Source organism: Physeter macrocephalus, chromosome 16 (assembly GCF_002837175.3).
Source record: "Physeter macrocephalus isolate SW-GA chromosome 16, ASM283717v5, whole genome shotgun sequence".
NCBI lineage: Eukaryota > Metazoa > Chordata > Mammalia > Artiodactyla > Physeteridae > Physeter > Physeter macrocephalus.
The window spans coordinates 4791905-4816687 of NC_041229.1; the positions used below are offsets into that span (position 1 = coordinate 4791905).

The following is a 24783-nucleotide window of genomic DNA, read 5'->3' on the forward strand; positions in this document are numbered from 1 at the left end:
AAGGAGGGGTGTTCTGGCAGTGATTACCAAACCATAACCAATCCTGAGCCACACACGGGGCACTTCCAGAATGTTGCCTACTCCTCAGGAAGGGAACTAACATTTCTGGAGGACCCACCAGGTGTTCTAGAATTTTTTCTTCCACTACCTATCTCCTTGACTCTTCTCAGCAACCCTGTGAGGCAATGTAACGGCTGCTATTTTAAAGTGGGGAAAGTGAAGCTCAGAGGCTAAATACCCCAGTGGAGGAGCTGAGGAACAGTGCCCAGCTTCGCCCCATTGTACCATTTGCTTCCGGAAGGGGTAGGCCCCCGGGGCAGTGTTCTACTGGCAGAGCTCGATTCCTTTGCTTTCCTGTCTGCCCCTCTCTGACAGCGGTGGGCTAACAGGCCAGAGACGGGGAAACAGAGAGGTCAAGGGGAGAAGGTGGCAGAGTGAGAGCAGGGAAGTAAACCTGGCACCCCCTGGATGTGGAGAAGGGCTGGGCTGGAGGGAGAGCCAGGCCTGGTACCAGGAAGAATAGCCAAGCAGGTGAAATGTGGCTTTGTGCTCACTCTCTGCAGTTCCAGAAGGCCCTCCTTCCACCCCCCGGATCCAGCCATTAACTCAATAACTATTTATTAAGTGCCTCCTAAGTACCCGGTACTGTAATGGGCACTAGGGATACGGCAGTGAACAAACGCAAACCCCCCCTCAAGGAGCCTACATTCTAGGGGTTTCTCTCCAGTGGCTTCAAGCCGTCTTGGGCTGCTTAGAATTCTCTAGTAGGGTGCTCCCTTTCGGTTCCTCTTTACACGTACGCGCGCGCACACGCACGGACACGCGCGCACACGCCCTACCCCCGCCTCGCAACCCTCGCTCGTGCTCACGTGCACGCACGGCTACGCACGTGCACCGACACACACGGGCTCACACGTGCGCGCTCGCGCAGACACGCGCACGCTCGCGCAGACACGCGCACACACACGCGAACGCACACGGCCTGTTGTGCCGCCCCCTCCCACGCCGAGGGCGCAGCGTGGAGTTGCGGGCAGGGTACGCGCGCGTGCGCAGGAGCCGCGCATCCCGCGTCCGCCCCGGAGGGTCTCCTGCGCAGTGTGGACGTCGCCGCCGCCGCGCGCTCCCCGGCGCGGGAGGAAAGAGGCTGGCGCGGGGTCCCGGGAGCCCGAGTCCCGGCGGTCCTCTCCGGCCGCACAGCCGGGCTCCGCGCTGCGGGCAGACGGGCAGCGTCCCCGGACACCGCGGCCACGCTCCCTTCTCAGCGATTCCGTCTGGGCGGCCGGATGGGAGGAGAGGGCAGGTGCGCTGAGCCGCGGATCTGCGCGAGGCACGGTGGGGAAACAACTATCGAGCGTTTTGGGAACAGCCTCGGCCCTGAGTCTGTGGCGGAAACTTGGACTCGGGGCCCTGAAAGCTGGCTGAGGGCACTGTCAGGAGGTGCGGGGCTGGTCCGTTAGCTGCTGCTTCCTTCCAGCGCGTCTCAGTCGGTGGTTTGTTTCCCACCCGCGCAGCCCCCGCGGCCCCTGCTCACAAACACACTTGTTTCTTCCTCGGGCGCCTCTCTGAGCCGCGCTCCGATGCCGCCGGGCTACTCCTGACTCCGCCACCTTTGCTTCCTCGGGCTAGTCAGCACTTGTGAGAAGTTCTCCTTAGGCCGTTCCCACCCCCCTGTCCTCTGGAGGAGGAGAGAGAAGAGAGTGGCAAGGCAGGAGGAGGATTGCTTTCCCTGGCCGGGACCCCTGGCTCGGTTCAGAAAGCCCCGGCTCCGAAGGGCGCCGTCAAGTTGGAGGGTATCTGTTCTGTCCCCACGCAGTCAGGGGCGATCGTGCTTTCTGGGGGGTGGGCCTGAGGCAGGCTCCTCCTGCACCCCTTGTGGATCAAGGTCAACAGCAGGAAACTGACACAGAGCCGGGTTCTCCGTCCTTGCGTGAGCGGGGAGACACCACCCGAGAGTTGGGGGGAGAACTGCCCTCATTACCTGTCTGTTAGCACTTGCCCCTGGGAATCACCACCTTTTACTTCTCACACTTACTGATAGACGTGTATTACCATCCCTCTTTTACAGGGGAGGAGAGCGACTCTCCCAGGGGTTAAGGGACTTGCTGAAGTTCGCCTGTAGCTAATGTGGGGGGCAAAATAGGACAAACCAGACCACCTTCAACTAGTTTTATTACCAATAGGAATTCATTTTCCTGGCTCTTGCAAAGCAGTGATAGGTTTGGCAGTTAGGCTGCACTCCTGCTCCAGACATGCCTGGTTCACCTCTGTCCTATAAACAGTCCTTCTACCTCCTGGATTTCTCTCACAGTTTTCCCAGCTTGGAATGCCACTCTCCCTTACACCAATGTGGCTCCTACACATCCATCAGGGCCCAGCTGACAAACCTCTTCCTGCACGAGGCTTTCCCCTCCCTCACCAGCCTTCACCCATCTCCCTTTACTCCATGGTCCAGTGTTTACATTCTGGGCCATAAAGTCTAACCCTTCATTATGTCACTGCCTTTTATGATTCTCTCATTGTTTCATTTTCTTCCATCTTATTCCATCAGTCAGGTGATCTTCATAAGGGCAGGGCCCATGGCATAGGCACTTCCTTTACGTACCCCGTGGTTTCTATCACGGTGCTGGGCACAAAGTCGCACTCAGTGACTCTTGTTTGGCTAATTGACCAGACACATTCTAAACCCGGCCAAGTGTGGGCCCAGGAGCTTTTGCTACGAGCCCTTGAGGGGTGGTATTAGTGGGCTTTCAGCCATTAATCAGCTAGCAGCAACTCCCCCTCACTGGGTGGCTTGCCTGCCTGGATTACCTGAGAGGGGGAGACAGAGCTTAACTGTACAGAGAATACACACTAAGACATCCAAGGACTGCTTAGACCAGGCGCTGCTTCTTTAGCGTTGCCCATGGCATGCGGTGATGGAGGATACCTAAATGAAATGCAAACAGTTAGACACATAACATGGAAGATCTGGTCTAAATTGAAATAGAACAAACAAACAAAAACCAGAAGGTGGATGACTGCTTTTTTGGAGGAGTGGTTCGGTGTTTCATGTTGAGGGTTTTGAAACTGTTCAAATACATGTCTGAGGCCAGGTCTTTGCCCCTCTCACCCTCTCAGTGTGTACGAGTGCTCATCGTTGCAGGTTATAACATGTTTTCACATATGTCATCTTATGTATTCCTCACAAAACTTTGAGAGAGAATAACAGTAACATTTATAAAATACCTGTAATTATTTAATAACTACTGTGTACTAGGCACTATTCTAAGGACTTAACGTATATTAAGTCATCTGTTCCTTGCCATTTTACAGATGCAGAAACTGAGGCACTGAGAGTGCCAGCAGTGGCTGGTGGTGGGAATGTCCCCAAGGCAGAGGTGAATCAAGATTCTTTCATGATGAGAGCTCCATTGAAAGAAAGAAGATGCACTGAGTAAGGAAACCAACATTGAACACCTGCTCTGCCAGGTAAGACTGCTAGCTTTGTGGGCACGTTCTCGCCGAATCTTCACAGTTACCTGTAAGGTTATTGTGTTTGCGTTGTGACCTTTCCCCACTTTTGAAGAACCTTGGCTTCCCAAGGTCAGCTGGCTAGCGTGTGAGCCAGGTCTGTGGACTCACATGCCTATGCTTTCCAGCACCGTGCTGAGTGCCGGGGTGGCTCAGCCTTCTCTGGCTCTTTGTTTCTCCTTGAGAGAGGGGGGGCAATGTTTATGTCACTGGCTGAGCTGGTGAGATCCTTATCACCCTTAAAAAGCATGTATTAAATCTCTAATTGTATGTGGCACTGAACGTGGCACCAGAGCAAGGCACTGAACTATTTTGTATACAAAAATAATTGAGTAAAGTACACAGACCGGGGCTCTGCCCTCTGGGAACAAAGGATCCCCAGCGCGTGAAGGTGGCAGGATGGCCCAAAGAGCCACGGTCCTAGAGTGCACCCTCCTTGGCAAAGGTGTGTCCTGGCTGACAGGGGGAAGTGGCACAGGGGCGTGGGAGAGTCTTCCAAATCCATCCCCACTTCTGGGAAGGGCCTCTGAGAGGTTAGGACTTTGGGGGCAGATAGAGGTGGGTTTGAAGCTTTCTTAGTAACCGTGTAAGCTTGGTCCAGTTCCGAACCCTCTCCAAGCTTCATTTCCAACCTATGGAATTGGACTGAACAGGTATCATTCTGTTAAATGAGATGAAATACTTAATGCACTTAGCACCATGCCCGATATACAGTACGTACTTAATCTTTGATAGCTATTGTCATGGCTGTTGGGTAGGTAGCTTGTTCCCAGAGTGGATTTTAAGGATGAAGGAAAGGTTCGTGGTTAGGAAAGGGGGACTTCTGACTGCACAGCAGAGTGCCCCTTCGCTGCCCCAGGGCTCGGTGGCTGTCACAGGCAGCACGGCCCTATGTTTCCTACCCCCTCCTTCTCCTGAGACGGCCAGGGGGCTTGGCCTTTCTGGAGTGGCCCCTCAAATGTCTGTCTCATATTAAATGGTTGGTCTTGAGTTCTTTATTCTGGAGAGACGCGAGGCTTTCCAGGGGCAAAAGACACGAAGGAGAAGGGAGATACACCTGGTGAGCGGTACACAGTAGGAATTCAACAAATGCTGACCGCCTCTGATATCTGGGGCCCCAGTCTCCCCAGACCCACAGAGGGGGCTGCTGCCCTGGCGGGACTTGCTGAGGAGTTTAGGGACAGAGCCGTAAACCACATCTGGGTGCCGAGGGGTTGCCGTGGCAGCTGGGCCACTCCGTGATGTTCTTTGCAGGCTTCGAGAGTCCCCAGAATGCACACCCTTTGCTCACCCGGAGCTGGGCAGGGAGTGACCAGGGGCACACGCCGCAGAAAATCCCTTTTGTTTCTTCTTAGCAGAGCCCCTGTACAGCACTGGCTTCCTGCTTAATGGCCTGTTCTGGGTGGGGAGGCGGGGGAAATGTGCAGAACTAAGGAAGAAAAAGAAGAAACTCATAATAAAACCAAACCCAAGCATCACTGCCCTCCGTCTCCTCCTCCGCAGCCCTGACCCTATTCTGGGAGCTGTCTCGCAGCCAGTTCCCCTCCCAGGCAAATAACATTTATTCCAGGAGGCCCTGACACACCGGGCCTGAAGAAGACAATGCTTGATTGTTCTTCCTTCCGCCTGCGGCAAAAGATGGGCTGGAGGAGAGCACGCGGAAAGGGAAAGGAGCAGCCTCTGCTGCTCTCCCGCGGGACCGGCTCCGGGAGCTGTCAAAACAGGCCTAGATCAGGGCGGGGGAGGGGCGGCGGGCCGTTGATTACTGCCGCTGCTCCCGACCTGCTCGCAAAGTTTCACTCTTTCCCCCCAGTTCCTGGCAGCCGTGGCCACTTAAACGGCTTTTGCTGCCATTAAACAGGAGAGTCATTAAGTCACGGAGCTTACTGAGGCTTTCAAGGGCCCAGGAGTCATCCCTCGGTGAAAAGTGCCAATTCATCGCTTGGGAGTTAACAAACCTGGAGGTTGTGACTAAGTCAGAGGTGAGCAGCTCCAGCGCCCAGATTGACGGCTCACCCCAGCGTGACCCCGCGCTGAAAACCAGGCTTGTGTGCAGTCAGAAGGTGGCAGGTGGGCGACCACTCAGAGAGAGTTGGATTGCTGGTTTCCCCAGCTTCTCAGCTGGTGTTTGGGCCTGAAAGATCCAGAAAGCTCTCCCATCATTACTGGTATTTATCAATCAGGGGCTTGTTGAAGGCTGAGACGGTGTGTTGTCCCAAAGTGTATCTCTCCTGAATCAGGCCGTTGGCATCAGGGACGTTAGTTCTGCTGCCCGCCCCCTTGACGTTAGGGATTTTGTCTGTTGCGCCTTCGAACAGTGCCTGGTACTACGCTTGTAGAATATGTGTAGGAAGGAGGGAGGGCAAATGGGAACCCCAGGGCCCACCCCGTTTACCCTCCTTCGGGTGGGAGCCCACTTGTCACTCAGCAGTGTCTGGAAGTGACTGCCCACAGGAACAAGGTGAGGACAGATCTGGCGTGGGAGTGGAGTCCTCCCAGCGTGTTCAAGCTTTCCTTTATTCAAACTCACTAAATTCTCATAATTAGGTGAGGTGGGGAGGGGAGGTGTTCCTGTCCCCATTTTGCAGATGAGGAAACTGAGGTTCAGAAAGGTAAGTGACATCTAAGCAAGTGACCCCAGGACATCTGATTCCTGGTCTAGTGCTCCACGGGTGCTCTCTCTCTCATAGGTGGCACAGGGGACCGTTGGGCTCAAGGACTTAGCTCCTAACCTGGTCTTTGTCCCGCTGCCGGTGCCCCTTCCTCACCTGTCAGGACCCGGACAGACTGCCCCTCTCACTCAGAGGCCAGGCACTGGACGGGAATCAGAAGAAAGAGGAAAATGGCCCAAGAGCCTGCCTCCTGGCCTGTTTTCCTGAGGTTAGAAGGCTGTCAGGAGAAGGGTGGAGAGGTCTGGGGCCGAGGCCGTTCTCAGCAAGGGGGCGTTTTCCTTCCTTCAGCCGTCTTGTCCGCGTTTCGCTCTCTGCTCTCGCGGGGCTGAACGGAAGGATGGGCAGCACCTGCGCAGAACCGTGAGCACGCAGACTGTGGGAACCGCAGGGGACGTTTGCCACTGCGGGCGGGTGGCGGGGGTGTAAAGGACGAGTGGCGGCTCCCAGGACTACCTGGCTCCCTGTGACTCCTTGGGCGGGATGTGCAGCCTCGCCGCTGCCCCCAGGATGGCCAGCCTTCTAGAAACACTGCTCCTTGTGGGAATTGGGCCTGGCTCTGTGATCCGGGACTAGGGGGGTTAGACCCTATCTGGGAAAGCTGGATAACTGACAGTCCGGCTTATCCCGTGTGGGATTACTCAGCCTGTAAAAGTCCTGTTTATTTGTTAAGGGAGGGGCAGATCCATAACCCATCTGTTGACACCTGGATGGCAGAGGAGAGAGAGCTGCACCTCTTTGCCCGCCCAGCACCCCGCGGTGGCTCTCCCTGCCAAGCTGCTGGGAAGAACACCTGGTGGGGGAGTGATGGGAGAGCCTCCCGCTGGCAGCTGCCACCTCTGCCCAGAGCCATGATCGTGGAAGGCCCAGGCAGGAAGCTGGAGAACACTTCCAGACACGTCTCCCCTAGAGCCCTGCCCCGGAGTGGGCCTGACCACATTGGTGAGAACAGGTTCACCAGCTCCCAGAAGCTAGCTGTCCAAGAACCTCTCTCAGATTTCCCAGCCTTTTTTTCCATGACCGTGCTAATTTTGGCTCCAAGACCAAATGAGCGGAAGATTCAGGGGGTTTTGAGTCTTAGGTTACAGGTCCGAGCAGGGCACACCACCCCTTCGCTCCTGGTTTCTCCACACCATTTCTGTTCCGATGGCAGGAAAGCAGAGGGGAGAAGCTGGCGGACGTTTACCTTGTTTCAAGGTGCCATCAGAGAACAGGTAATTATTGTCAGAATGTCTGGCGTTGGAACGAGCACGAGGTCAATGCTCAAGATCCACAGGCCCCCGTCCTCGCTCTGGCCTGAGTCAACTGTGTGACCTTGGGCAGCGAGTGAGTCTTTCTGAATCTATTTCCTCACCAGGAAACAAAAGAAATCGGATTGACATCTCCCAGGGCCCCTTCCAACTCCAGCGTTTTATGATCATACAGCTACTAACCTCAGTACTGATGTCGTTCATTTGCAAAGAAATGCCACTGACACCCGCTGGGGGGGACGTGCGCGCTGGGTTGTTCTTCCTGCTCTGCTGATGGATCTGCAGCGCCCTGCCTGCCTGTCTCCTTTGTCTGCCTCAGTTCCTGTGCAGGAAGGCTGGCACCGCGGCCTCTGCTGTCCTCTTGAGTCTCTGGGAGCGCGCCGTCCGATAGCCATGCTGGCCTGGGAGGCCTGGGGCTCAGCTCCTCAGGAACTGACTTGCAGGTTGGCTGCAGGCAAGACTTGGCTTCTCTGAGCCTCATCTACCTAATGGGACAAAGAACCCTCCCTGGGAAAGCACTGAGGGGTGCTTCAGTGGGAGAAGCAAGAGACGCATGAAGCTGCCTCATTGTGGAGGCTGAGGATCTAAATCCCAGAGCCTCTGGGAGCCAGTGGACCTCTACTGATGGGCTGCACATTCAGTGGGACTTAGCTTCCCAGTTTGCGTGGAACTAAGGCCTCCTGGCAGGTGCTGCGTGGCTCGCCCGCATGCACTGTGAACTGGGACCAAGACGCCCTCTTTTTGTATTAGTTCTAGGCCTGGTTTTGAAGCATCTTGCTCGGACCGTGAATGGTTTTGCAGTGCATTTCAGTGAGCTCTTTACAGCCTCGCTCATCAGGCCTCGTGGAACTCTGCTTCCTTCAACCGGCTCAGTGTGGCTCCCATGCTGAGGCTGCTGAGTTACACGGGCATGGCCCGTTACCTGCCAGACATGGCTTTCCTGGACCCACTTTTCCAGGGTAATGAACTCACTGGATTAATCTGAGAGCTCCTCTCTCCTCTTCTACCTTCGCCTCCTACCTTTTCCGCCACCCCCAGCTTCTGGTCCTCAGGTGGGACCTGTTAAGCCAGGGAGCAATTAGCCAACTCAGACTTCAAGACTCCCTAGAACAAGTCGAGCAATGGCTTGATAACCCTGGGATGAAGAGGTGCCGCTTTGCAAGAGATCCTTGAAAGGACGTGAATATTAATGGCGAGGGTCCTTCAGAGTCATTTAGAACTACTTGTAAGTTACTGAATCTGCCGAGTTCTCTCAGGCCTCAAGTGCTGTCCCGTTGCCACTTCCTCTGCCCAGAATCCTCTTTCATTCTCACCTGCCTGGTTAATTCTTACCTGCTCTTCAAGATTCACTCCCTCCAGGGACTTTCCTGGTGGCGCAGTGGTTAAGAATCTGCCTGCCGATGCAGGGGACACGGGTTCAATCCCTGGTCTGGGAAGATCTCACATGCCATGTGGAGCAACTAAGGCTGTGCGCCACAACTACTGAGCCTGCGCTCTAGAGCCCACGAGCCACAACCACTGAGCCTGTGTGCCACAACTACTGAAGCCCATGCACCTAGAGCCCATGCTCCGCAACAAGAGAAGCAACCAGAATGAGGAGCCCGCGCACCGCAACGAAGAGTAGCTCCCGCTCGCCGCAACTAGAGAAAGCCCGCACACAGCAACGAAAACCCAACATAGCCAAAAATAAATAAATTAAATAAATAAATTAAAAATAAAAGATAGTCATGGGTTCCACTGGGGCAGCAGCTGTGAGATGCAGAGGGGTGCTTAGAATCAGGAAGTATGTTTATGGTAGGGCCAATGGGATTTCCTAAGACATGTAGGAGAAATGGAAGAGTCGAGGATGGCACTGAGGTATTTGGCTAGAACAATCAGGAGAATGGAGTTGCATCAGCTGAGTTAAGATGATTATGAGTGAAGCAGATTTGGGGGGTAGGGAGAATCAAAAGTTCAGTTTGGGACAAGTAAGGTTTGAAATGCCTATTCGATATCCAAATGGAGATGTAGAGTGGGCAGAAGGTGAGTCAGTCTGGCATTCAGGGAGTGGTCAGACTTGTAGATATGAATGTGGGGCTGTTGATACTTAGACTGTATTTGAACAGGAGGGACTGGGTAAGATCGCCTAGAGAACAAAAGCATTCCAAGGACTGAAACTTGGGGGTCTCCAGCTTCTAGGGGTTGAAGGAATTAGGAATATGCTGAGGAGACTGAAGAAAGGTAGTGAGACTGATATTCTGGAAGTGAAGTGTTTCTTGGAGGAGAGGGTGATTGACCATGAAGTATAACTGGGAGGTCAAGGACAGGATTGACCACTGCATCTGACAGCTCAGAGGTCACTGGTGATCATGTTCAGAGCAGTTTCAGTGGTTTGAGAGAGAACTGGAGAAGAGAAAGTTCATATGAACAACTCTTGAAGAATTTTGCTGCAAAGGTGATCTGAGAGATAGGTCACTAGATGGAGGAAAATGTGGGTCGAAGTGGTTTTTTAAAAATTGCATTAATTTATTAATTAGTTAAGGAACTATGGGTCCATTGACATGGAGTTTTGAGAGCTTAGCCTAGAGCCAGGAGAGGAGATTGAGAAAAGGTTGTTTTCATCTTTTCCCCATTAGCCCCTGTCACCCCAGTTCTGCCTTCTCTTTCACTAAATGGTGAGGGATGTATTCATTTTTATTTCAACATCTTGTGCAGATTTCTAGTCTCTCTGATATTTAGCAGACCAAGGAGACCACCTGCCATTTTATATTGGATGCCTATCTGCTATGCCATGTCATCTCTTTTCTAGGAGACTGACATTTGGCTCTATAAATCACTGGATGCATTGATAATGCCTGATTCATGTAATGTAATTTGGTAATTATATGGTGAAATGATACATCATTTCCAGGGGTGGCATAATATGGTTCATAATCTTTCACAGTAATCAGTTAATAAGTATGTTGCATCAAGGAACTATTTACATAGTCTTTAAGTGTCAGATTCTTGACCTTTCTACACAGTGACTAACATTCTTCTAAGTATGATAGAGCATGCACCAGAAGACATGACTCCTCTATGCCTGACACTGTATATAAATTAGTGAGAACCCATACAGAGGTCTGATCATGTATTACAAACTTGAGATGAATTCTAGAAGAATATGATAGTAACCCACAGCATCAATACCATAAATAATAACATTAACATGGAAATGATTGACTCATGTTGAGTTGACTGGGGATGATTCTTTTTTATCTCATGGCAAGGCACATGGTTTCCCTTTTTTTCTCTTTTTTAACATCTTTATTGGAGTATAATTGCTTTACAATGGTGTGTGAGTTTCTGCTGTATAACAAAGTGAATCAGCTATACATATACATATATCCCTATATCTCCTCCCTCTTGCGTCTATCCCTTTTTAATAACAACGCACAAATAGGCATCACTTTCCCCCTTACTTCTTGGTAGTGTAGTAAAAAAAAATAATGAGCTTTGGGGTCAGTCAGATCTACATTAAAATCCTTAGTTTGCTGTTTATTAACCGTGAGACTGTGAACAAGTTACTTCTGTGAGCTTTAGTTTCCTTATCTATAAAATGGAAATGGTGATACCTACCTCACAGGGTTATTGTGAAGTTCAGCTTAAATGTGAGTGTCAATGTAAATTGCCTGGTGTGATATCTGGTGTAGAACAGACAATGATAGCAATTAGTGTACTTAGCAGTACTTGCAGTGGCTGTAGGGGTGGCTTGATGCTGGTAGTGATGGGTGCAGACACCTCCCTTGCGTGGAAGGCTTCTCTCCATGCTCTAAATCCTATCAGCAGATGGAAACGGGTTTATCCATCATCCACGGCATTAGTCCCTATCGGCTTTCATGCATTCTTGTAATAATTTTTTATTGAGAACCTTGTAAGTTCCATACAACAAAATCCGTGCCCTCTTGGGGCTTATGTATCAATACTAGTGAGTTTTGGAAAAAAAACTCTGGGTCACCCCGGATTTAATATAGTTCTTTCATGGTCTCCATCTTTATTGCTTTAAATTACCACCCAGACTCTGACCAAACCTGCTCCAGGTAAGAATAAACTGAGGCAACTTTGAGCCCTTCATATACACACACAGCCACTAGTGACTTTTCTCTTATTGTCAGGAACTAGCCAACTTAGAGTTTGATTCCTTCCAAGACTATTTTATTTTTTCTCTGAGTGGGAGGAATATTCCCCTGATTAAGTCAGGTATGAAGTGAGGTCTCTCTTCCCTGTAGTTGGGATTTGGGGCAGACTGAGAATCACCGTGCCATGTTGGGCTGAAATTGGCGCGTGACTCAGTGCCTTATTGTCCACTTGTACAGGGAAAAAGAAAAAGGAATCCTGGGTGCTCAGCAAAGAGGAAAAAGCTAGAAGCCTCTATGGTAGATAGTGGGAAGGAGGCCAGGCCCGAGGACAGACAAAGGAAGGTGGACCCTTAGAGCCTGGGCTCCTTTTGAAGTCCCCGTGCTCCTGGAAACAGATCATGAAACTATTTAATAAAAAGTTAACCGTATAGTTGCAGGTAATCACAGCCAGGTGTATCTTTCTTCAGGTCTCAGACCTGAGTGCGTGTCCCCTGGCTGTCAGTGAGCATGGTGACGAGATGGTGGGAACTGGTTTGACACCAACATGAACCCTTCACCGAAAACTCAACTCAACCCCAGGGATTTCTGAGCTGTCGAAGAAAGTTTGATGACTTTCCTTGCTTAATCAGGCCCTGTTAAGCTCCCTTGAGGCTAAGTAAGGAAGAAGGGGCCGTGAATTTTTTTTTAACATCTTTATTGGAGGATAATTGCTTTACAATGTTGTGTTAGTTTCTGCTGTATAACAAAGTGAATCAGTTATACATATACATATGTTCCCATATCTCTTCCCTCTTGCGTCTCCCTCCCTCCCACCCTCCCTATCCCACCCCTCTAGGTGGTCACAAAGCACCGAGCTGATCTCCCCGTGCGATGCAGCTGCTTCCCACTAGCTATCTATTTTACATTTGGTAGTGTGTATATGTCAAAGCCACTCTCTCACTTCATCCCAGCTTACCCTGCCCCCTCCCTGTGTCCTCAGGTCCATTCTCTACGTCTGTGTCTTTATTCCTGTCCTGCCCCTAGGTTCATCAGAACCAATTTTTTTTTTAAAGGAGGAAACTTTCTTTTTTTTAAAAAATTAATTAATTTTATTTTATTTATTTTATTTTTGGCTGCATTGGGTCTTTGTTGCTGCGCGAAGGCTTTTCTCTAGTTGCGGTGAGCAGGGGCTACTCTTCCTTGCAGTGTGCGGGCTTCTCATTGCGGTGGCTTCTCTTGTTGCGGAGCACGAGCGCTAGGCACGCGGGCTTCAGTAGTTGTGTCACGCAGGCTCAGTAGTTGTGGCGCGTGGGCTTAGTTGCTCTGCGGCATGTGGGATCTTTCCGGACCAGGGCTCGAACCCATGTCCCCTGCATCGGCAGGCAGATTCTTAGCCACTGCTCCACCAAGGAAGCCCCCATTGTTTTTTTTTTAGATTCCATATATATGTGTTAGCATATGGTATCTGTTTTTCTGACTTCACTCTGTATGACAGACTCTAGGTCCATCCACCTCACTACAAATAACTCAATTTCATTTCTTTTTAAGGCTGAATAATATTCCATTGTATATATGTGCCACATCTTCTTTATCCATTCATATGTCGATGGACATTTAGGTTGCTTCCATGTCTTGGCTATTGTAAATAGTACTGCAATGAACATTGTGGTACATGACACTTTTTGAATTATGGTTTTCTCAGGGTATATGCCAGCTTTTGCACAGCAAAGGAAACCATAAACAAGATGAAAAGACAACCCTCAGAATGGGAGAAAATATTTGCAAGCGAAGCAACTGACAAAGGATTAATCTCCAAAATATATAAGCAGCTCATGCAACTCAATATCAAAAAAAGAAACAACCCAATCCAAAAAAGGGCAGAAGACCTAAATAGACACTTCTCCAAAGAAGATATACAGATTAACAACAGGCACATGAAAGGATGCTCAACATCACTAATCATTAGAGAAATGCAAATCAAAACTACAATGAGGTATCACCTCACGCCAGTCAGAATGGCCATCATCAAAAAGTCTACAAACAGTAAATGCTGGAGAGGGTGTGGAGAAAAGGGAACCCTCTTGCACTGTTGGTGGGAATGTAAATTGATACAGCCACTATGGAGAACAGTATGGAGGGTCCTTAAAAAACTAAAAAAAGGGGCCATGAATTTTGTGTCTTTCTGTGGGAAGGTAAATATCCAAAAGCAACAGCCCTTCCTCCAAATAAATACGTAATCAAAGTAAATACAGTGTTATCTGCTTTGTAAAACTAGTGTCAGAATGCCCTCCTGACTGCCTTCTTCCAACTGAAACACTGACCCTCCTTTATAGAAATTCTGGAATCTCCATGGCCTAGCAGAGTAACAATATTCACAGTAGTTTAAATATATGTGTTAAGTCAAATTAGGTTTCACTGGTCCCCCCTCCTCATTTCCTTGTTATCTGTCATTTACTTCCAATATTCAGTGGTTGCTGCTGGACATTAGAGAAAATCTATCCCAATGCCCATAAAAGACCAGCTCCTGTTTCTCTGACTTGGTACCCACAGAGACATCAGAACAGGAAGGTTCATCCTTAACACCAGTAATTAAGGACTTAGCGAGCTCTCTGTTTTACCAACCCGTTAAGTCAGCAGTCTCCTACTCATTCATTGGCGTGTGTTCTCCTGCGTGATGATAATCTTCACTCTTCCCACAGGTAAGTTTTTCTAGGAAAAAGTTCGATGCCGGATATCACTTGAGTCAGATCGAGGATACCTCAAGCCCTTAACCCTGCTTCATCGCGGCGGAAACTGCAAGCTGGCTTCACCAGAACAGAAAAAGTCATTGTATCGTAATGAAGCTGATTACACTCCCTCCCACCCCCAAAAGAATAGCATTTCATCATATATAGAGGCATTATCAGGTAGTGATTAAGATCCTGGACTCCAGAGACAGACATGGGTATGGATCCCTGCTTTGAACCAGTAACTACCCATGTGACCGAGTAGCTTGGCTTCTGTACACCTGCCTCACAGGGTGTTGTTAGACTTGTGTGAATAAGACAACATATTGCAGCGTTTTGATGCTAGACAGTGCTCAGTTGTTTAAAAGGAAACTCTGTTGATGGTCCTGATTACAGCTGATACTCATAGGAGCAGCTACCAGGGATTCACACAGCTCCACTCTAAGAATTTGTGGGAAAGAGAAAAAAATTGGTTCCCGTCACAAAAGACCACATATTATATGACTGCCTTTACCTGTATATGAACTGTCCAGAACAGACAAATCCATAGAGACAGAAAGTAGATTAGTGGTTGCCTAGGGCTGGGTAGCGGGGTACGGGGGGACATGGGGGAGATCACTGCTAATGGGTACAGGGTTTCTTAATGGAGTGGTGAAAAGGTTCTTAGATTGATTGTGGTGATGGTTGCACAACTCTGAATACACAAAAAACCACTGAATTGTCGACTTCAGATGGGTGAATTGTATGGGATGTGAGTTATGTCTCAATAATGCTATTATAAAAATATATTAGCTCCCATTTATTACTCAGTTAATCTTTATAATAGCTCATGGTTTTATACAACAGTCAAGAAGGCTGAGATTAAGATGTATTAAAGCAACTTAATCTGGCCCATATAAGTAGCATGTAATGTACCCAGGATTTCCTATTGATTGATTGACTGGATCTTAGTTTCACAGAATTGGATTAATCATAATCTTTGGTTCATGACACATTAGCCCCTTTGGTCCACTGAAGGCCAACTTTTATTTTGCTTTATTTTATGCATGTATGCCTGCTGAATAATATAATGTATACATCTGACCTCCCCCTGCCCAAAGCAAGGCTAGAATATCACCAATAATGTACAGTTGCCTTTGTGTTTTCTTCTTTCCCATCCCTGTCTCCTCCCAGAGATAAGCATTACCGTGAATGCTGTGTTTACCATTCCCCTGCCTCTTTTTTTAAAAAATTTTTTTAAAAATTTATTTTATTTTTTATTTTATTTTTGGCTGCATTGGGTCTTTGTTGCTGCACGTGGGCTTTTCTTTAGTTGCGGCGAGTGGGGGCTGCTCTTCGTTTGCAGCGCGCCGGCTTCTCATTGCGGTGGCTTCTCTTGTTGCAGAGCACGGGCTCTAGGCGTGCGGGCTTCAGTAGTTGTGGCACACGGGCTCAGTTGTTGTGGCTCTTGGGCTCTAGAGCGCAGGCTCAGTAGTTGTGGCGCATGGGCTTAGTTGCTCCGCAGCATGTGGGATCTTCCTGGACAGGGCTCGAACCCATTTCCCCTGCATTGGCAGGCGGATCCTTAACCACTACACCACCAGGGAAGCCCTCCCCTGCCTCTTTTAGAAAGTGTTGTGGTTTTTTTTTTTTCAATGGCAATAAGTGCCTAAATGGCATATTATTCAGCTTAGCTTAGGTTTAGTTTTAATTTTGCATAGTTTATGAACTTTATAAAAAGTCTGTCAGGTCGTTCAGCATAGATTCATCCATGTGGAAGAATGCCTCTGTGGCTCTTTTGTTTTCATGCCATAGAATATCACATTTTATGAATATACTATGATTTATTTATGCATTCTTCTTTCAGTGGGTATTGAGATTGTTTCCAGTGTTTTGCTATCTTGATAAGTTCAACCGTGATTATTTTTCATATATGTGTCTCCTTATACACGTGCTAAATTTTCTCTTGGGTATATCCTTACAGAAGTTAGGTGAATACCTAGTAGATTTGCTGAGTGTGCAGGCATTCAACCTTACAAGATAATGTTACATGGTTTTTCAGTTTCCACCAGCAGTGTGTATGAGACCCTGTCAATATGCAACACTTGGTATTGTCAGACTTCTTAGATTTGTCAACCAAATGGATGTAAACCAGCATTTCATGGGGACAAAATGTTATCTGCCTCTTCTTGATTATTGGTGATGTGAACATCTCTTTATAGGTTTATTGATCATGCGTGTTTATTTTTTTAAAAAATATATATGAAGTGCAACTTTTATTTAAAACTTGAAGCCAACCCAAAATGTTGCTTCATTTTATTTCACTTACTCCTCCATGTCCACAGCCTAAATTGACTGGTTCCATGTGTGTTTCTTATTCTTTGAAATGCTTCTTTATGGTTTGTGCCCATTTTTATGCTGAGTTGAGGTTTTTCTTATTTGTAGGAGTACTTTATATATTTCTGAAAATAATCTTTTATTGGCTGTATATATTTCCAATATTTTCTTCAAGTTTGTATCTTGTATTTTTACTTTCATTGGAGACTCTTTTGACAAACGAATTTTTTGTTACAATATTTATGTATCTTTTCTTGTATAATTAGCAATGTTTGTGTCTTGACTAAGAAATCTTATCCTATTCCAAGGTCATTAAGGTATTTGCTGTGTAGTTCTTCTGAAAGTTTTGAAATTTTGCCTTGGCATTTGTTTTCTTAATCTATTTGGTATTGATTTTTGATGGTGTGAGGTAGAGTTCCTTTTCAATTATTTCCAAGTAAAAAGCCACCTTTTTTCAATGAAGGGGGTTACACCTATCCAACTTGAAAGCCCATGCTCTTAATCATTCTGCTGTTCCAAGGAGATAATGGTGTGGTATTAGACTGTTTGATAAACAAGGGCTAGGCACTTGGGAGAAAAGTGAAATAAGGCACAGTTTCTACCCTCAGTCTGTTGCTCAATATCAGGGGCTGAGGGCTAGATTTGGTCCTTCTTTTCAAATGATTTCTTCCCACTCTAAGTTTCATGATAACATATTCCAGGTCATCTTTTGGCACTGGCAGTTCCGCAGAGGGGTTCCAATGGGAAGCTCTGGCTTCCACTTTTTTTTTTTTTTGCGGTACGCGGGCCTCCCTCTGCTGCGGCCTCTCCCGTTGCGGAGCACAGGCTCCGGACGCGCAGGCCCAGCGGCCATGGCTCACGGGCCCAGCCGCTCCGCAGCACGTGGGATCCTCCTGGACCGGGGCGCAAACCCGGTTCCCCTGCATCGGCAGGCGGACGCGCAACCACTGTGCCACCAGGGAAGCCCCTCTGGCTTCCACTTTTTAAAAACTAAATTTAGTGTTTTTTAAATTGAACTATAATTGGTATACGCTATCATATAAGTTACAGGTGTACAACATAGTGATTCACATTTTTTAAACGTTATACTCCATTTACAGTTATTGCAAAACATCAGTTATATTCTCCATGTTGTACAGTATATCCTTGTAGCTTATTTTATACCTAATAGTTTGTACCTCTTAATTCCCTACCCCCAGGTTGCCTCCCCTTTCCTCTCTCCACTGGTAACCACTAGTTTGTTCTCTGTATTTGTGAGTTTGCTTCTTTTTTGTTATATTCACTAGCTTGTTGTATTTTTTAGATTCCACATATAAGTGGTATCGTACAGTATTTGTCTTTCTCTGACTTACTTCACTTAGCATAATGCCCTCAAGTCCATCCATGTTGCTGCAAATGCCAAAATTTCATTCTTTTTTTTTATGGTTGAGTAGTATTCCCATTGTGTGTGTGTGTGTGTGTGTGTGTGTGTGTGTGTGTGTGTGTGTGGACTCAATGCAACACCTATCAAAATACCAATGGCATTTTTCACAGAACTAGAACAAATAATTTTAAAATTTGTATGGAAACACAGAAGACCCTGAATAGCCAAAATAAACAATTTTGAGAAAGAAGAACAGAGCTGCAGGAATCATGCTCCCTGACTTCAGACTATACTACAAAGCTATAGGAATCAAAATAGTATGGTACTGGCACAAAACAGACACATAGATCAATGGAACAGAATAAAGAGTCCAGAAATAAACCCATGCACTTATGGTCAGTTAATCTATAACAAAGGAGGCAAAAATTTACAATGGAGAAAAGACAGTCTCTTCAATAAGTGGTGTTGGGAAACTGGACAGCTGCATGTAAATTAGAATATTCTCTAACACCATCTACAAAAATAAACTCAAAATAGATTAAAGACCTAAATGTAAGACCAGATATCATAAAACTCCTAGAGGAAAACATAGGCAAAACCACTCTTTGACATAAATTGTAGCAATATTTTGGGGGATCCTTGTCCTAAAGCAAAGGAAATTAAAGCAAAAATAAACAAGTGGGACCTAATTAAACTTAAAAGCTTTTGATAACAAAGGAAACCATCGACAAAATGAAATGACAACCTACTGAATGGGAGAAAATATTTATTTGCAAATGATATGACCAATAAGGGGTTAATATCCAACATATATAAACAGCTCATACAACTCAACGTCAAAAAAACAAACGACTTGATTAAAAAATGGGCAGAAGAACCAAATAGACATTTTTCCAAAGAGGAAATGCAGATGGCCAACAGGTATAAGAGAAGATGCTCAACATCGCTAATCATCAGAGAAATGCAAATCAAAACCACAATGAGATATCACCTCACACCGGTCAGAATGGCCATCATCAAAAAATCTGCAAACAATAAATGCTGGAGAGGGTGTGGAGAAAAGGAAGCCCTGTACACTGTTGGTGGGAATGTAAATTGGTGCAGCCACTGTGAAGAACAGTATGGAGGTTTCTCAAAAGACTAAAAATAGATCTACCATATGACCCAGCAATTCCACTCCTGGGTATATATCCAAAAAACAAAAACGCTGATTCGAAAAGATACATGCACCACAATGTTCAGAGCAGCACTATTTACAATTGCCAAGATATGGGAGCAACCTAACCGTCCATCAGCAGATGAATGGATAGAGAAGATGGATTTTATTTCTTCATCCTTGTCTCCTTCATTTCCTGGAGGTTAAAGTGACACCGTGAGGAAGAGCATATGCTTAGGGCCAGACAGACCTGGTTTCAAGGTTCAGTTCTCCCACACGGTAACCGGGGGGAAGTTAAACCCTCTTGAACCTCGGTGTCTTTGCTGTGTGTCCCCACGCGGAATGCACATCCTCTGCCGAAAGGCTTGGCTCCCTCATTCAGTCCTCGGCTAGGGGTGGGGACGCAGGAACTTGTGACAGCCATCCCCTCGGGGACCATCTGCACTGCGGAAGGGTGACAGCCCACAGAGCTGACACAAATGACAGATGTCCCCTACAACCCCCCAGGATGTTACCCCATCTTATCTTTCTTCCCTCTACTTGGTTGGACGATCTTGTCGCTTCAGCTGGCCTGTGAACTCCTGGTGGGCAGCCCTCAGACCTCAGCTTCTTCCAGGGTCTCACATGCAGTGACATGTACACAACAAAGCCTTCATCAGTGATCTTTGAGTGACTGAGTTATGAGGGACAGAGACCCTACTCTCAGGGTGTGGGACTGAAGGGCAAGCCTTTTGGTTTCCCAGTAGAAACAAAAACAAAAAACAAAAGCCAGCCATCAAAACAGAGAGGAGAGAAAGGCCTTTCTCCATAAGCCTCCCCAGGTGGTAAGAGCTGGCTTTGAGAAGCTTGGGTGTGACAGGTGGCCTCTCACTCTGTCCCTCGTTGGTCTCCACCACCCGGCTGGAGTGTTTATTGCTGGCGCCTCTCCCCCCTTGGCAGGGAGGGTTCTCTGGTTCAGCACAAGCAGCAGGAGAGAGGGAACGACCCCATGGCACACACAGCCCCACCCCAGACTCCACAGTGCATGCTGCTCTGTGTGTAGCCTGCTAATGAGTCAACAAGCAATGAGATATGGGAACACTGCTGCGTCCTGTCGCTGCCCAGGGCACTTTGCATTGTCACTGCGTACATTTTTCATCCGAGCGAAATAGAGTGCTGGGTAGGGTGCTGTTTCTTGCACTATTTACAGGCCCCTGGGATTTTTCCTTCTCCCTATGGTACTGTGAAGGGAACAGGCTGACTTCAGCGATTTCTGTGGTGAGGTCATATGGCCCTAGGAGGGTTACCTGAGCCCGGGAGGCTCAGGTACCCAAGGCCACTGGTAAGGATGGCTTTAGAGAGAAAGAGAGGCAGGAAGGGGAAATTTGATTCAACTAAATCTAAGACTCATTTGAAGTGTTTTTGGTAAGGTTCTAATTATGCTTCTCAATAGAGCAAATTTTTAACAATGTTCCAAATGTAAATGTTGGAAAGAGGCTGCAAATGGAAACAACCAGGTGACATCTAAAGCCAAAAATAAGCCCAAAGTGATCTTAATTATTGAACTGCCTCAGGCTAAGTGGAGTTTGAATGATTGGCCTACTAGAATCTACATCAGCCTTCCTCTCACTCACACAGAAAACTCTAGAACTTGACATTAGGGAAACTGGGCTTGCGACCCCCCATGTGTCACCTGCTGGTTCCTTGGTCCTAGGCTGGCAGCTTAGCCTGTTAGTGCCTGACTGTGGGCGTCTGTGAAGTGGGGACAGTCCAACCCGGCTCCCTGAAAGGTTTGTGTAGAGATTCAAAATGAGCCAATGTGAACGGGAGCTCCCTGGGTGTCCGTGCCTCACGGTGGGTCCCAGTGGCTCCATTGTACACCGGTGTCCATATCTTTTCTCTCTAAGTCCTTCATCTTTACTCCTTCCTCAGAAGCCCTGCTCTTCATCCCTCTCTCCAGGTACTTCTTTTGGAGATTCCTCTTCTCCCATTCAGCCCTTGATTAGGATTTCCGAAAAATATTTCATGGATCGCTAGCCCCCAAATGGCCCACCACCAGAGGGAGTTCCGAGGACAAATCAGTCTGGAAACAGTGAGCCCTGTAACCCCTTCAGAAAGTCCCAGGGCCTGAGAAGTCTTGTAGGAGGGGACCTCCTCTACCTTTGCTCCTTCATCACTTAGCACCTCCCTCATGAATCTGACCCCAGAACCCATTTTTCACACATTGCCTATTAACCCCCCTCCCCCAGATACAGCCTGGGACCCGTCCTAGATGGTGACTGAATAGTGACGGCTCCCACTGAATACTTAGGACGCGTCAGGCACGGTGGTGGTTCTTTATCAACGTTTACCTCCCAAACAGCCCAGTGAGACGGGTGCATTCCATGTAGGTGTGACTAAAACACGGGTCTGGCTGTCTCTGTTTTACAAATAAGGGAAGTGAGACTCGAGGAAGGCTAGGATTTTGCCCAGAGTCACAGAACGAGTGCGTGGTGGAGTGGGGCGTGACCCAGGCCTTGCCCCCAGGTCTGTCCAGCTGTAAAGGCCCTGCCTGTCACTGCGCATGTGGGCCGGTGGCTGGTGGGCTTGATTTAGCATGGGGCCTTTGGACTGGAGCTTGCTGGCCTCTGAGTCCACGTGATGGAAGATGGAGCTGGGTGGGTGGGCAGCCAGCCCGGTAAGTGCGGCCAGCACGCCTGGGGCCCGTGAAATGGGACGGCTGCACCCTCTCAGTGCGCAGACCGGAAACCGAGGCTCAGGAGATGGAATGGTGTGGCCAGGTGGCAGCCATGCTGGAGCCCGGAGTGCTCTACCATCTGTCCTTTCCCTGGATCCAACCCCACCCTCCGCGCTCGGAGCTGCCCTCCGGCATCTGCATCCACGGTGCTCAGAGCTGCTTAGGTTGCGGGGCTGTTCTCACTAATTGGAACCTCAGGGCGCTGTTGTGGTGCCTGCTGCTATAAACACTTTGCCAGCTTGCATGCGTATGTGACATTATAAAAGTTCCCGAAAGATCTTATCTACCTTGCTGGCACCCAGCTGAAGGAAAAGCCAGGTAGAAAGACAATGTGTGTGTTATTTAAAAAAAAAAAAAATAGGTGTGGGGGAAGTTTCTTGTTTTTGTTCTCTGTGCAGGTGAACAGGGTGAGAAGTGGAAAACATCCAGTGCTGAGGCAGCTCCCGGAGCTTGCTTTGTTTTGTTTTGAAATTGCTTAAGAGAGATTTTCCTTGTACCTCCTAAGCTGCCTGTCACATTTGAAAAGCCGGAATGGGACTGTTAAGATTCTGTAAATGAATTCGTTTCGGAACATGGGGTTCTTTGCCCGGTGGGAACGGAACTTCAGTGATCCAGTCATTTACAGGTGTGCAAACTGAGGCCCATGACCTGGACCAGGCAGCCGTGGGCCAGCTTGACCTCCGCCCCAGGGCTCCCTCCCACTCTCCAAAACACCCCAGGCCCAGCTGAACAGCGCACACTCGTTTTCAGCAGAATGAAACTCGCTTCGATGCCTCAAGACACGATTGAATGCTTCCCAAGCTGCAGAGCAGGGTCCTGGCGAGTCCTCCCCAGACCTCCCTGGCCTCTCCGCTCAGCCCTAGCCAGTCCCGAGCGCCAGCCCCGGGCCAGGAGGGTACCCGCTCTACAGTCTTTACCCCCGGAGGTGCTTTTCAGTGTGGAAATCAAGGCCGAGCGAGATTAGTGTGTCTCGGGTCCACAGCTGGGAAGTGAGATTGACCACAGCACAGGACTGGACTGGCTGACTGGGTGCTTCAGTGTCGTTGGCTTCCTAGGTTGTGGGAAAGAGTAAGAAAACGTAAACACAGAGCACTAACTAGCACGGTGCCTTGCACACAGTGGGTGCTTCCAGAATGCTCGGTCCCCTCCCCTGATGTCTTCTCTGAGTTCTTCGCCGTCATTTAAATCCAATAGAAACAGAGTCTACAGCACACTGATTTATTAACTCCTGGTTCACCTTAATGACCTTTTCTTCAGAGGGACTTGCTAACCCAGTGAATGTACTTCCATAGCCCCCCAAACACTGACTTCCGGATGTGCTCAAACTTGCCAACACTTGAGGGCATAGAAGATGGTGGTTTACAACCAAGAAGCCGAGAAGCTGTTAAACACTTAAAATTTACAGGGAGAAATGTTCATCCTATCCCATCTCTTAGCCAGGAAAGAAGATATGCATCTTCTCTCTCCATCACAGGAAGCCTAGTTTGAGCAAACATCTTGATATAATTGCTTGACCCTTTCCAACCAGTCTCCCTAGACATATTTTTGGAGGCCTCCTGTGGAACAATTAAGCAGCACAACTCAGCATGTAAGACAGTTTGAGGGAAGAGGTTGGGGAGGGAATAAGGAGCTCAAGAAACCCAGGAAGCCAAGGGCTTGGGCCGGGGAGAGGTGAGTCTATGGAGGGTTGGGGAAGTTTAGCTTGTGTCTTTCTGCTGGTCCACTGTGGGCCTTTCTGCACCTCACCCCAAGCCCGGGAGCAGATTTGTCCTGCCGCCCATGCTGCTAACATCACCAGAGCCCAGTGAGGATGGTGCCCGTCTTATCAGGAAATCCCGACTCCTCCCCCACTGCCACCACGCCTACCCTCCAGTTACTTCCAGGGCCGGACATCACAGCCTGGAGGAACAGTGTCCAGAGGTGGAGGGAGGACACAGGAGGCGAGGGGAGGAGTTGCAGCCATACGACCCTAGAAAGTGGTGTCAAGGCTCCTGGAAGGAAGGAGGTGGGAGGGAACCAATGTTCCCTGAGAACATACTATGTGCCAAGGACTTGACACATAATCTTATTTAATCCCTGCAGAAATCTTGTGAGAGGTATTATTATCCTCTTTGTACCAGTGAGGATACAGATGATCAGCAAGGTTAGGTAACTCGCCTGAGGTCACATGACAGCTGAGGTGGAGCCAGAATTTGAATGCAGGGCCTATGATTCCAAATCCTGTGTTCTTTGCACCAGCACTAGCGCCCTGTGAGATCAGTTCCCAAGTGCTGACTGTGTCATTTGTCCTTTGTTACCTTGTGAACTTGAGCAAGCTGCTTAACTTTTCAGCTTCTTGGTCCGCAAAATGGGCATCCGTGTAGTACCTCCCTCAGAGGTATTGTCAGGATCAAGTGAGATGTGCATCTAAAGTGCTTAGAGCGATGCTCCACGTGTAAGAGTTCTCTAAACATCAGCCACTGCCTTTACTTTTACTACGGATGCCACTGTTCCAGTACCTGGGGAAAGGCACACACCCTCTCTGTGCCTCGGTTTTCTCATCTGTGAAATGAGTTGGTTGGACTGGAGGATGCCTAATCTTTCCACTAAAAGTAAAATAAAATTTTATTTCTAGCCACAAAATCTGATTACTCTGCTTAGCATTCAGGTTCCCCTACTGGCTAGTCCGAGTTTTCCTGCCCGACCTGAACACCCGCCTGGGATCCCTTAGTTCTTACCACCTGCCCTAAGCCTGGCACCCAGCTGGTTTTGGCCACCACCTAATTCCTTCAGCCTCCACTCCTACTCTTTACCCTTCCTTGATTCTCCTTGCTTTCCTCTGCCAACCTGAATTCTATACTTCTTTCAAGGCCCAGGTTAAAACTCAACTCTTCCATGAAACTGTCGCTGGCAAACCCCACCCTGAAATGACTTCCCCTTCGTTTAAAATTCCTTCAGCTAGGGCTTCCCTGGTGGCGCAGTGGTTGGGAGTCCGCCTGCCGATGCAGGGGACACGGGTTCG

The 24783-nt window shown here is 48.5% G+C and overlaps 1 long non-coding RNA gene across 3 annotated transcripts in view; it reads left to right on the forward strand.

The window, feature by feature from the left end:
* Positions 1–1034: 1034 nt before the first annotated feature.
* The window catches only part of LOC114487984 (uncharacterized), a 90400-nt gene continuing 66651 nt past the window's right edge, over positions 1035–24783 (forward strand). For 2 of the 3 annotated variants that reach the window (XR_003683587.2, XR_008619567.1), the window contains exons 1-2: positions 1035–1300; positions 3313–3468. This is a non-coding gene — a long non-coding RNA (uncharacterized lncRNA). Of the gene's footprint in view, positions 1301–3312; positions 3469–13207; positions 13709–24783 lie in introns of those variants that run through there. The other variant, XR_008619568.1, reaches the window with a different exon arrangement.